At 45.9% G+C, this 14,089-nt stretch overlaps 1 protein-coding gene across 2 annotated transcripts in view; it reads left to right on the plus strand.

The window, feature by feature from the left end:
* The first annotated feature begins 12,001 nt into the window (after positions 1-12,001).
* Positions 12,002-14,089, plus strand: part of LOC136632769 (oxysterols receptor LXR-beta-like) — a 56,671-nt gene continuing 54,583 nt past the window's right edge. For both annotated transcript variants that reach the window (XM_066607913.1, XM_066607911.1), the window contains exon 1: positions 12,002-12,105. The gene's annotated coding sequence lies outside the window, so the exon portion shown is untranslated. The remainder of the gene's footprint in view (positions 12,106-14,089) is intronic.

The raw sequence follows: 14,089 nt of genomic DNA on the forward strand, positions 1-14,089 counted from the left end.
TGACTTTTCATGGAAAACACAAAATTGTTTGGGTGACCCCAAACTTTTGAACGGTAGTGTAAAGGGGGGATTAGCTCCGTACGCACGGCATCTGACAGAACAATCCACCCCCAACCCCCCCTCATTTCTATGAAATAAAACCTCCACATACTTCAGTATGAAGTTGGAGTCGTACTATGGTAAACTAAGGCCGCATGAAGTTTTATGAGTGCCCTCATCCAAAATGGAGTCATGTACATGTAGGCCACATGCAAGGCAGCTTAAATAATATATGGTCTAAAAGGCCTTAAAGAGGCTGATCACGGAGGCTCCAATTCCAGCCCGGTAACCCACACCACATGGTATGGACTCTATGTGCCCGTCATCGGAGGGGTCTGGTTGGCACTCTCACTTTAATAAGTACCCCAACCCCCCTTGTCTGCTATAGCAGAGACAAAAAATGGGAATGGCTTAGTTATTAAGAGTGGAACAGCCCTTCTGCTCTGATGATGTGATAGGCACAGAGTCCATACAATGTGACCAGTGTCAGAACCAGGTAAGAAGTTGAGGTTCTGACACCGCAGGTCTGGGTAACGGTTCTGCCTCCATGGACAACCCCTTTAAGGGTGCGTTGACAAATAGCAGATTTGATGGGATTTTCCACAGCTGATAAAATCAACAGCAAATCTGCATAAGGCTGGGTTCACACAGGGCGGATTTGCTGCGGAAATTCTGTCCGAAATTTTGCCGCGGCAGATCCGCCTGCGGCCACTCATCCCGGGATTAGCCAGCCACGTGGAGGAGATTTCTCAGGAACTCGGCCGCAGCATGCTCATTTTTTTACTTCTTCCGCTGCGGTCGCACTCTCCTCTTAGTGCCGCGGGTTTTGAAGCAGCGCTTCTCCCAGCGGAAATCTCGCGGTTTTTCGCTGCGGCCAAACCGCGAGATTGCTGCCGGGAATCTGGCATGTGAGAACCCAGGCTTAAAATGGGCAGCTCTTGGATCCACAATAGATTTCACGCCTTCGAATTTAATGCAACTGAAAAGGTAAAATCTGCAACAATGACGCAGATACTGAGGTGGTTTTGTGGTGGATTTTCTGCTGTGGAAAATCAACGCCATTTCTGCTGCGTGTGAACGTACCCTAACGTTGGATTTTCACACAGCATTTTTCAGCATGAGAGCTTATTCGGAGGACCTTATTTATGCGGGTATCTTGGCGCATAAAAAAAAAATCGCACATAAAGCGTGTCCATGCAGAGATTTTTTTGCAGTGTAAAACACTCACACGAGAAATAAATAGGACATACGCGACCGTTTTCAGTCGCCTTTTCTTTTTGCCGTGATACGCAGCCAGCTCCCATATACTTCTATGGGAGTTGGAAAAAAGGAAGGGGGAGGGAGTTACCATGCGTACAACGCTGGAAGAAGGCCGCTCACCATAATTAGGCATTAATCGTCATTCTGAGCATTTCTGTCGATCGCTGGTTTCCATCGCTTCAGTGTATTTTTTTACATTCACGTAGCAGCACCCCGTGTGAATGACATGAAATACGCTAATTAACATTGGGACTCGTTCGGGTCAAAACTTCATTCATGGGAATCTACGGTGCGTACGGGCGAATGAATATACGCAGACAATCGTGTGAAGGAGGCCTTACACAGAGGAGCAAGATAATCAGCCAACAGATAGTGTGCAAGAAAAACTAATCGCAACCCTCCACATGCAGGAAAAACCACATATTATTTCAATAGTAGTAAAAAAAACTGCATCACACTCGCATCACAATGGCATCTCCATGCGCTTGCGGTGCAAGTTTTATTTTCTTCCTATAGGAAATAGCGGGTGATATTCCCCATTAAACAGGCTGCGATTATTCAGTGTTAAAGACGTCTGTGTAAATACATGTATTGCGAGGAATGGCTTCTATTTTCATGCACGTTTTGTACATCATGCAATACACAATAATATCGCCCATGTAAATTCGCCCTTATTTACAATGTTGCCGCAAATGTTACCTTAATGCCGCTTCCACACGGGCGATTTTCTCAATGCTATAGATTGTATGTATATAGAGCCCATGCTTTCGTATGGGTTCTTCCACGCAAGCGATGTTTTGTAGCCTGCGAGATTGCGAGACTACAAAATCGCAGCATGCTCTATACAGCCGCGATTTGCAATTTTTTCGTAGCCCATGTTTCCCTATGGAGCCTTCCTTTCTGTTGCATCGCATTGCACGAAAACGCGGTGCGATGCAACTTTTACAGTAGGATCTCCTACTGTAAAAGCCCTAAACTAAGCCCTAGCGGCATAAAAAAAAGAATACATCACTTCTCTGGTGCTGTCATCTCCCGCGCGTCTCTCCTGAAACTCCCCACAGTTGCTTGAAGTTCTCCTGCAGAGCTTCCTGTTCAGGACTTTGAAAATCCACGCCTCCAGGAAGCTCTGGCTCTGATTGGTTCCCAAGCGTGCAACTCAACCAATCATTAAATCATTGAATGGCTGTGATTGGTTCATCGAGCGCTGGCTCTGATTGGTTGAGCCAGCGCTCGAGAGCCAATCAAAGGCAGAGCTGCCTGGAGGCGGGCAGTGCATCAGAACTTCAAGCAACTGCAGAGAGCTTCAGGGGAGACGCGCGGTCAGATGACAGCGCCGGAGAGGTGATGCATTCTTTGTTGTATTTTTTTAATGCAGCTAGGACTTATTTTGGAGGTAGGGCTTATATTTTAAGCCCCCCGCTGAAAATCCTTGCACGTGTTGCTATGAAGTTGCACAACTTTGTAACACTATGTGTGACTTTGTAGCGACACAAAATTGTGATATTGCCGTGACAAAACGCAGCGATATCGCACACAACACCAATGCGATATCACGTCGCCCATGTGAAAGCGGCCAAAAGCTTTGGGAAATGATTGAGAAGTCTACTTAAGGGGCCTTTGACATGTGAAAGAATTATGCCGCAGGTTGCCACTAAATCCGCAGCTGTGGATTTAAACACCAACATCTTCAGGTCTGACTGCGGATTTTCATGCGGAATTTCAGGCAAGTTTTAAGCCATTTTCAATTCGACATCAAAATTCGCAGAACGCCTGCAGATTTTGGTTCGGAATTTACTGTAGTTTGTGGGGCGTTATGCGGCCTATTCCGTCCCGTGTGAAAGATCCTTTACAGGGCCGCTGCAGACTATACAGGGTCGCTGCAGACTATTCAGATACAAAATCTGCCCCGTGTGAACATACCGATAAGCTGCATCTACATAAAAGACACTTTTCCCCCATTAACTCTTTCAGAGGTCCAGCGTGATAATTCAGACGGTCACCTGTTATCTTCCAGTGAAACTGCTACCAGATGAGCGTAGGAGCCTTCAAGGCCGACACGAATGAGGCTTTAGACCATCGTCACACAGGCGTATTTGCGCACAATATGCAGCGAATAAACCTATTGTCTTCAATGGATTTGTTCACATGTGCTTATTTTTCCTGCACATTTTGGTCCCGCAAAAAAAAACCACAGCATGCTCTACTTTTCCTTGCATCTGCACCGCAAATTTCCCCATTGAAGTCAACGGAGATGCGCAATATGTGCAAAATGTGCAAGGAGACGGGTGAAACACCACGTAATTGTGCAGGTTATAGAACACATCTGGAAGTAATTAGCCATTTCAATTGGTCCGTATTTTTTTGCCAGATACAAATGCGCATGCCCTTGCACGCGGAAAAAGTACAGCAAAATACGCTGATTCACACGCCAAAAAAAGCATAGTTCATTCCGCAAATATGCTGTGCTCATGTATGCACAAATACACCTACACTTGTATGACACCGGTCATAGTCTAGGACTACACAGCGACTTCGCCTGCAACGCACATTGTGTGACCCCAAATCGCAGTATTCCATTTCTACATCACAACCTAACGAAAGGGAACGTAGTTGCGTTTGTACTCGCAAGTCGCAGTGACCTAACGACTGTGAGAAGCTCAGCAGGATTAGATTTCTTGCAACTGTCTAGCTACAATTGCGGTAAATTGCAACGCAACCATTTCCATGAGGTTGCGATGTAGCTGTGGGATATTGCGAACCTTGGCGGTGCGAAGTGTGTAACATTCAGTGTCGCCATGTGGCACTAACATAAAGCCGGCAATACACAGGAAGGTTTCCCAGTATCATACAATGAAAATAATCTTAAAACACGCACTTTATGGCAACACATATAGAGGATGTCTGATTGCGCCGATCCAGCAGCCGTAGATAATCAGATATTTACTGAGCGCAGTGGTCATATAGGCGAGAGGCGACTATTACTGTAAGACATAATCGTGTTTGAGATAAGCCACTTTTAAGAGAACGCTCGCTGTTCGCCCACTTCGCGGATTGTTGTTTATAATCTCACCAAACATAATGATGCAGAATTACATCACATTTACAAAAAATGTATCGGAACTAAATGCTATAAAAAATCTAATAATGACGACTTCGGAGCTGAACAACAGCGGTGACTGCATCCAATCATCACATTCTTCTTTATGACCCTTGTTTATCCAAAGATTAATTCCCAGATCAAACTGGTCCGACCGGATATATAGATGATCTTCTCAAACAGTTCATAATATTGCATTATAATAACTTATCACGCCCCATCAGATTTAAGGGGAACCTCTACTCCCTCCCATCCCCCAACCGGGTGATTCAGCAGGCCACTGTGGGGAAAGAAGCGATTTCCGCAGTGACATGAGAGCAGGACATGGAAGTCCCTTTCTGGAGATTGGTGAGGACCTCCATTAATCAGCAATTATCCCCTATTCTGTGGATATGGGATAACTTGTAATTATGCTATGATCCCTATAATAGCAGATTAAACTTTGTTATCTGTGATTCCCTAGAACTGCAGACGGACCTATTATGTATATATAAGGTTATATGAAGCACCTAGAATGCAGCTCTAGAAGAATTAAAGCCTGACTTCTTGCTGCATCTCCTGCTACAGTCTGCGATGGACGCAGGACGGGGTAATCCGGGGGTTGTGGCTGTAATGACACTTTAAGGGATTTTCCAGTTTTAGGTAAAATAAAATGTTTAATGACTTTAGAATCAATGATGCCTTCTGAGACTTTCTAAAAGACATTTTGATTCTTGTAGATGATGACAAGAAAGAGTCATTAACTTCGTTTTCTGCATGTTGGTTCCAGTAAAATCAGTGAAAACTAAGAAAAATCCAGAAGAGTAGTAGAATAAAATTCCATCTTTTGCATGGTAGTGATAGCGATACAACGCTTTAAAGTACGGTGCAGTTCTACTGCAACGCCAAAGCCAGAGTTCTATCATCATGTGTCCAAGAACCAATTAAGATGGAACTTTACCCAACAGTTTTACAACCATTGTCTTGGGCTTGGGAACCTATAAGAAATCTGCCATCAGGCTTGGGAACCTGGGACAAAGATACCCAACTTTCAGGCTTGGGAACCTGAGACTAAAGGGACCCACCCGTGGCTGGCCCCTTGGCGATGGGGATACCAATCTTACAGATTGGTAGTGGCACAACCACCATGAACCAATGCAAGGATCTACACATCTCTACTTCAAAATCCACACGAAAACCTGCTTCCCAGAAAGTGGACGATACCTGATATTGCTTTGCTCCTCTGCCTAATCACTTGGATCAGTGCTGCCCATCTTACAACATCCCACGTTACTAAAGTCTTGTGTTATAAATGTTAAGTATTTTATCTGAAAATTTAAAAAAATTGCTAAAAACTCTTTGAGTCGTTCTCTTCTATCAAGGTGCAAAATATTTTACCGCTTTCTTATTTATATCTGCCTATTGCTGCAATAATACACTATTCCCTCCAATAGTTCTGCGGGATCATTAGGGGGAGAACTTGACTCCAATATTAAATGCAGACTGGATACTAAACCGCTGTTTGGTCTGGACACATCTTGTCTGGGACAGCTTGGACAGAGTTCTCAGCCCAGGCATTATGCCTTTGGGTCTGTAAATAGTCAATAATAACCCTTTGGTCAACCTGCCGTGCCACAGGGTCATCCTCATCACGTCTTCTGCTTTTTCCCAAGGCTCGAGCAGAATGGGCCCCACTCCTGGGAGCAGAAGACGCTGTGCTGAATGGGCCAGCTATTCCAGAGTCTTCTACTTGTTGGATTGGGGGTGAGGTGATCACTATCATGAGATAAAATGGCTAAATCATCCCAGTGATTCACCGTGTGCTCCAATATCTCCTCCTGCCTGCAGATTTTAATGAACTCAGAAAGAGGGTAGGAAGAATCCAATGGCTGGAGGTTCTTCAAGACAGAAATGTCCAAGAAGGTTGAGAAATTATGCGAAATGATATTCTCAAAGCACAATTGTTAACAATCCGTAAAAGAAGGAAGAATGGTAAGCATTTAAGGAGACCAGGATGGATGATCACAGAACTTGCACACATGTTAAAAAGGAAGAAAAATAAGTTTATCAAATAGAAAGAGGGGGGGGGGGGGTATCTAAAGAAGAATATAATGCGGCCTGTAGAAACTGTAGGGCAAGTGTCAGAAAAGCTAAAGCTGATAATGAATTGAGGCTTGCAACAGTCCAAAAGCAATAAAAAAGTATTTGGGGGGTATGTCAAAAGCAAAAGAAAAGTCAAAGATGCTATTGGATGCTTACAAGATTAAAATGGTGAATTGGTTAAGAATGATGTTGAGAAGGCCGAACTTTTAAATTCCTGTTTTGTATCTGTTTTCTCTCAGAAAGTAGATGGAACATCAACTGATCTTCCTTGTGCTATTAGGGAAAAAAAGAATGCAGGCTATCTTTAAGCAGAGAGATGGTGAGGGAACACTAAGCTATAAATGAATTGAAGTCTCAAGGTCCAGGTGAATTACATCCTAGGATACGAAAGGAAGCAGCTGACGTAATTGCTGAACCACTCGCCATAATCCTTAAAATTTCCTGGAGAACAGGAGAAGTCCCAGAAGATTGGAAAAGGGAAAATGTGGTCCCTATCTTGAAAAAAGGGAAGAAGGTGGATCCAGGAAACTACAAGCCTGTGAGCCTGACTTCTATACCGGGAAAGATCTTTGAACAAATCTTTGAACAGCATGTATGCAAGTACTTGGTTAAAAATAGAGTAAATAACCAGAACCAGCATGGATTTGTAACAAACCAGTCATGCCAGACAAATCTAATTTCCTTCTATGATAGAATCACCGACTAGGTTGATCATGATCAAAATTCCATGAATGGCTGAGCACTGCCTCTGATTGACAGCGCTCAGGAGGCGGAGATTTTCGAATCCCTGCCTGCTGAAAAAGCTTCAGAAAATCACTGCGGGGGTTTGCCTGCATCCCATTGTTTTCAATTGGGCGGCTGCAGCGCTGGCCCCATTGAAAGCAATGGGAGAAGATTGCGATCCTCTGCCGCAGCTGTGGCAGGGGATTCCTTCATCCCCACGGGGAGTCCCCTTGTCATTGAACACTGTGACAGTGCTGTCACAGTGTTTAGTGATAAGGGAACTCCCCGGGGGACTATTTTATGCGCAGCATGGACCTTCCCGGCGCACGGATGTCCTATGCTTTGCAGGTGCAAGCATTTTGTGCCTGTAAAAGACGGACATCTGAACACACCATGGGGAACCAATGGCTCTATCAGACGCGCTTTTTTGCGCACATAGGCGCGCACAAAAAAAACGCTCGTCTGACTTCGCCCTTAATGAAAAATGACCAAATATGGGATTGACAGGGCAACTGTTAGGTGGATTCACAACTGGCTAAGTGATCGTACTCAAAGAGTGGTCATAAATGGCTGCACATCAAAGTGGATGAATGTATCAAGTGGGGTACCACAAGACTCTGTTCTAGGCCCAGTGTTGTTCAACATTTTTATAAATGATCTGGAGGAGGGAATTGATAGGAAACTGATCAAATTTGCCGACGACACAAAGCTAGGAGAGATGACCAACACTAGGGAAGAGAGAGTATTCAAAAAGATCTAGAAAGCTGTAATAATGGGTGGCGACTAACAGAAAGGTATTTAACAAGGAGAAATGCAAAGTCCTACATCTGGTCAAGAAAAATGAAAAAAGCACATACAGAATGGGAGGAATTGGGCTAAGCAGCAGCACATGTGAAAAAGACTTGGGTATACCAATAGATCACAGACTGAACATGAATCAACAATGTGATGCAGCAGCCAAAAAGGCAAACACAATTCTGGGATATATTAAGAGAAGCATAGATTCTAGATCACGTGAGGTAAATATCCCCCTTTACTCTTCCTTAGTCAGACCTCATCTGGAATACTGTGTCCAGTTCTGGGCACCCCACTTTAAAAAAGACATAGACAAACTGGAGCAAGTTTAGAGAAGAGTTACCAAGATGGTGAACAGTCTGCAAATCATGTCCTATGAGGAACGATTAAAGGATCTGGGAATGTTTAACTTATAAAAAAGAAGGCTGAGAGGAGACTTAATAGCTGTCTACAAATATCTGAAGGGCTGTCACAGTGCAGAGGGATCAGCCCTATTCTCATTTGCACAGGAAAAGACTAGAAGCAATGGGATGAAACAGAAAGGAAGGAGACACAGATTAGATATTAGAAAAAACTTTCTGATACTGAGGGTGGTCAATGAGTGGAACAGGTTACCACGGGAGGGACAGACATCTATCTGGGATTATTTAGTGAATCCTGCACTGAGCAGGGGGTTGAACCCAGTGACCCTGGAGGTCCATTCCAACTCTACCAGTCTATGATTCTATTAAATGCTATATATTGCTCCCTGTTATCAGCTATTTCAGAATGACTGTAGTGGACTTTTATTTTTAATTTGCTTTGTGCATCTCATGTTCTCCTTGGGTCACACTCTTAGTTGCAAACATGGTTTTTACGCAGTTATTGCAAGGGATTGCGCTTTGATGCAAAATTGCATGAAGGCGCTGCTGGTGGTGCTGGGTGACAGGTTCACAATGTGCCAAGTGTCCACTTTCAGAAAATAAATGGGATATATGGGACAATAACTTGTGTTCTGGTCAAACCTATATGAAGATGGAATTTATATGTAAGAAAGCTCTACATATATACATATAAGATGAAATGACCGGACTCACTGACGCTTCCCCGCAGAGACAAAACTACTGAAGTTGCAAACATGAAGTTTGGACAGTCACTTCTTTGCAGAACGTAGAGATCCACTAAGAAAGGAGTTATTGAAATTCAACCCCTATGAGGGTGAAAAGGGGGGTCAAATTTTGTAAGGGAAAACAATATGTAATGCACCTATGAACTTGAAACTTGACAAAAACAATCTATTGAACAAATAATTACACACATATTTTAGTGATTGTCGAAAACACTGACCGAAATATTTACTCAGCTGCTACTAATTTGCACAAACCGCCATAAGTGTGAGGTCCGACATATCAGCAAAATAGTTAGCAGAACTGTTATAATTATTCCCATCGCTATCATAAGATAAAATGGTGAAATCATCCCAGTGATTCATGACGTGCTCCAATATCATCTACTGTTAAATGTTATCTATTGCTCTCTGTTATCAGCCATTTCAGAATGAGGAGAAGATGACTGTAGTGGAACAGGTTGCCACGGGAGGTGGTGAGTTCTCCTTCAATGGAAGTGTTCAAACAGAGGCTGGACAGACATCTGTCTGGGATGATAGAGTGAATCCTGCTCTGAGCAGGGGGTTGGACCCGATGACCCTGGAGGTCCCTTCCAACTCTACCATTCTATGATTCTATTAAATGTTATCTATTGCTCCCTGTTATCAGCCATTTCAGAGTGACTGTAGTGGACTTTTATTTTTAATTTGCTTTGTGCATCTCATGTTCTCCTTGGGTCACACTCTTAGTTGCAAACATGGTTTTTATGCAGTTATTGAAAGGGATTGTGCTTTGATGCAAAATTGCATGAAGGCGCTGCTGGTGGTGCTGGGTGACAGGTTCACAATGTGCCAAGTGTCTACTTTCGGAAAATAAATGGCAATTATGGTGTAATGCCTGTTTTTTGTTTGTTTACTACTTTTTAATTTTGTAATTCAGGTTTTATTTGTCATATGTAAGGAAACTATTCAGGCAGCAAAAGGATTAGGGCTCCTGCACACGGACGGGTCGGACCCCGCATGCGGGATTCCTGCAGTGGAGTTCATCCTGCTGCCCGTCTGGTGATCCCAGCTTACCTTTCCACCGGTCTTTTCCTCTATTGTGAATGTGCCAGCCGGTGCACATGCGCAGTACAGAGAAGGCTGCATCATCGCTACGGCGATGACACGGCTCCTGCGACCATTCTGCAGTGATGATTGCAGAATTGCTGCCGAATGAAGGGCTTCCATTGACTTCAATGGAAGACATCCGTTAGTAGCCTGCACAAAATCGTGACGTCTGCAAGAAGTGGGCTGCATTTGGCACAACAATGACATTCCCTCCATCAAGTCTGCCAGAAGTTGTGGGAGAACGTGTCATAATTCCAAAAAGTATGCTCGGCAGAAAGACAACACTGCGCATCACCAAGAGACCACCACACCTGCAGTGAAGATGGTTGGGGCAGTATTATGTGTGGGGCTGTTTTTCTTCTGCTGGAACTGGGGCTTCAGTCAAGATGGAAAGAATAACGAACAGTTCCATTTATCAGTCTATTTTGGCACAAAACCTTCAGGCCTTGGCTAAAAAGCTGAAGATGAATTTCACCGTTCAGCAGGACAACCACCCAACGCATACCCCTAAATCCCCAAAAGAATGGCTTCACCAGAAGATCACAGTTGCTGAACCAAGTAGAGGTCAGGGGGCGGAGGATCCCGGCTGCACACACTGCCGTCAGTATGTGCACCCGCAGTAGTGCCACTGAGTGATTACCATCTGAGGAACCGCGGCGCCCTGACTGGTAATCACCTCCAAGGTGTCGCTGCATCCCAAAAGTGGGACAAATGCCTGTCCTGCTTGGAACCCTGGGGAAAACAGGACTAAGGGTCCCAAAGCAGGACTGTCACACCTAAGGATGCCTGTCCACAGGCATTTGTTCATTACGTTACTTGCGGCGATAATCCGTCCGTGGGTAACGCAATGAAATGGAATCATAGCAATTCTCCGCTTGCGGGATCTAAATCGCGGCATGCTGCAATTCTCCGCGGTGAGCCTATCTGGCCTGGTGCAGACGGGCGGAAATTCCGCAGTGGGATTTCCCGTAGAATTTCCACCCGTGCCCGCTGCCATAGGATTGTATTAGATAATGCAATCCTATGCAGACAACCGCGATTTGTCCACGTGAAAACACACGCGGAAAACAAATCGCGAGGTCCGCACAGAAACGTCAATATTGACGCGCCGGCTCCGCTCTGCATGCAATCGGCTGGGTGGCAGCCGGCACATAGCACAGAGAGAAGACGCCAGGAGCGGGTGAGCCGCAGCAGCCACTGCAGGGGCACGGCTTGCATCCGGCTGCGAAAATTCTCGCAGCGAGATCCGACCTTGCTGTCTGCAGGAGGCCTCTTTCAGATAGGCTCACCGCAGAACACTGACAGCACCCCCCTCCTCCCCCGCGGTGGAAATCACTAGCGATATTCCGCAATGGCCATGGACAGGGGTCCTAAATTGGGACATCCGGTCACCTTAATGATATAGAATAGCCGGCAGCAGCCCTGTAACACTGGCCAACACAAAGACAACAACCTAATGTGTATCTGAGGAATACATTATACAAATGTCTCTGGTGAAAAGAAAACACATCTAAAACTGGAGCTTGTGAGAAGCATTCAGTGACGTGGAAGAGCGCCCCCCCGGCCACCACGACCAGAGATGACCCGACTGCAGCCAGCACTCTCAGTAAATAACGGTGACGCACATAGAACTACAGAGCTTCTCATCCCGCCGTCTGATTGGCTCAGCCGGCTGTCAATCTTTCAGGTGTCTCCACCCACTTTCCACGCCTTCGCTTCTCCGGCGAGGTCAATGCCCTGGTATTACCTGATTGGTTGTCAGAGCCTGGGAAACCCTGAGCGCCGGGCTAGTGGGCGGGGCCAGCGGCGGAAGTGTCGCGCAGGTTCGCGGAAGAGAGGTCGAAGTTGTTGTAGAAGAGTTTCGGAGCAGATGATGGGAGGGCGAGGAGGCGGCCGCGGCGGGAGAGCAGTGCAGGTAATGCCGGGGGACGGCACCGCTCAGTGCAGGACATGGCCTCCGGGATGGGATGTTGTCATAGTGGAGGCAGGGCTGGGCATGTGTTACAGCTGCTGCACCGGTGTCCTCTGTCACATGATGCCACTGCTGACAGCTTCTGGTACCGTAACGCTGCTGCTCAATTTTAACCCCTTAGTGATGGCCGGTACACCTTTTCACTGACCTCACTAATGGGCTTTCAACCTGCACATATGTCTACTTAAGGCATTGGCTTGGCTGACTACTGACAGCCAGGCTCCTGCTCTAACTGCCAGTAGCTAAGAAATCGCAGAGCCTGGCATTTTAACCCCTTACATGCCACAATCAATAGTAACTACAGTGTGTAAGCAGATGTCAAGGAGGGGGCTCCTTCTGTCACCTGTTGGCCCCCTGCAGTGCAAATGCAAGGTACCAGTGGGTTCCCCTTACATCCAGCAGCCTGACAAAGCCTCCACGTCTGCCATGTAACTCAGGCTATTGGACCTCACTTCCCGCGGAGTCTAATAGGCTTTGTAGAATGCACTACATCAGTTAGGCCGGCTGGGTCGGATTCAGCATGCGGGAGCCTGCAGCGTAACCCGGCCCTGTACCTGGCTGGCGTCCTCGCGCACCTGACATTTCTTCTTCACCGGCTGTACTGCGGATGGTCCGCACGGTGAGCCATCGGACAGCACAGATTTAAAATTTTTTTCTCAAATACCTGCTTTTCCGCGTCGTTGCTAGGCAATGGTGCGAAACCGTAATGTAATTGCGGAAGAGCCGCGGGTTTGACGACTTTCATTGATTTCGATGGAAGCCGTCTTTGTGGAATCTGCACAGAAATGGGGCATGCTGCAATATATAATTTTAAAAAAAAATTTTTAAAACCTATGCAAGCTGCAAATCGCAATTGGTTTCCGCTCATGGAGAGAAAAATGTGTTGTTTTTTTTCATAGCATTCTCTGTGCGGGATTTGCTTCAGAATCTGGAGGCGGCTGCCCGCTGTGGATCCTGTAAATCTGCCTGTGTGCAGCCGGCCTACTGTAGAAATAAAACCGTTCAGGGTCTTAGCGTGCGGCGATGTGGATTCCATTGTTCTTTTTGTGCTAAAGGAGTGGAAAAAAAACTCTTTAACCCTTTCCAATCCACTGTCTGACGTCTAAAGACATTCTGATTGAAGGCTGTACAGCTCCAACATCGGTAGACGTCCGGCAGGGTATTTTTACTGTAGAATACTGGCCGCTGTGTGACATGCTGGCATGTCACATGCTGCAGTACTGGCTCTAGCCAGCAGATGGTGTTATTGTATAATGGCAGAAAGAGAAAGCCCCTAGGAAACTCTGAATCCAAAATTGGATTGCAAAGGGTTAAACATATCGCAGTAATTGCGCTGATCCAGATGAGAACATTGCTGTTATATTGTCTGAATAGTGAATGCAGTAAAAAAACAAAAACTATGCCAGCATCTCACATTATATGTATCACAGAGTGGCGCTATAGGGGGGGGGGTGTCTTGGGGGTTTGACTCCCACAGAGCTTACACTTATCACCTGTCCAACAAACAGGTGGAAAATGTCTTAAACTGGAATTGTGACCAGGGATTATGTCACCAGGTTCATGAATTTTAACTTGGACCGTACCGCCCTCATCATGTGACAGCTCTCACCCTGTAAACAAAGAGCTGTCTGCGTGATGCGGGTGGCGAGAGGGTGATACGGTCTACGACAAACCTTCTGAACCCGGTGATGGAGTCCCTTTACCGTGAGGCTGTCAGCAGGTTCATGCTGCTGCGTTTCAGGAAAAACATACTTAGAAGTTTGACTCAGCTGGAACAAAGTTGAATTGGCCGGGCGCGTCGGGCTCCTCCCACCCACGCCACCTAGACTGGTCACCCTCTGCCTATATGCAGGCAGAGGGAGGCACTGCCACTCTTGATGCAGCACTTTAAAATAGGACATGCGTGGGCCGAATGGGCATATCTGTC

The sequence above is a fragment of the Eleutherodactylus coqui genome, chromosome 6 (genome assembly GCF_035609145.1).
Source record: "Eleutherodactylus coqui strain aEleCoq1 chromosome 6, aEleCoq1.hap1, whole genome shotgun sequence".
Classification (NCBI taxonomy): Eukaryota; Metazoa; Chordata; class Amphibia; order Anura; family Eleutherodactylidae; genus Eleutherodactylus; species Eleutherodactylus coqui.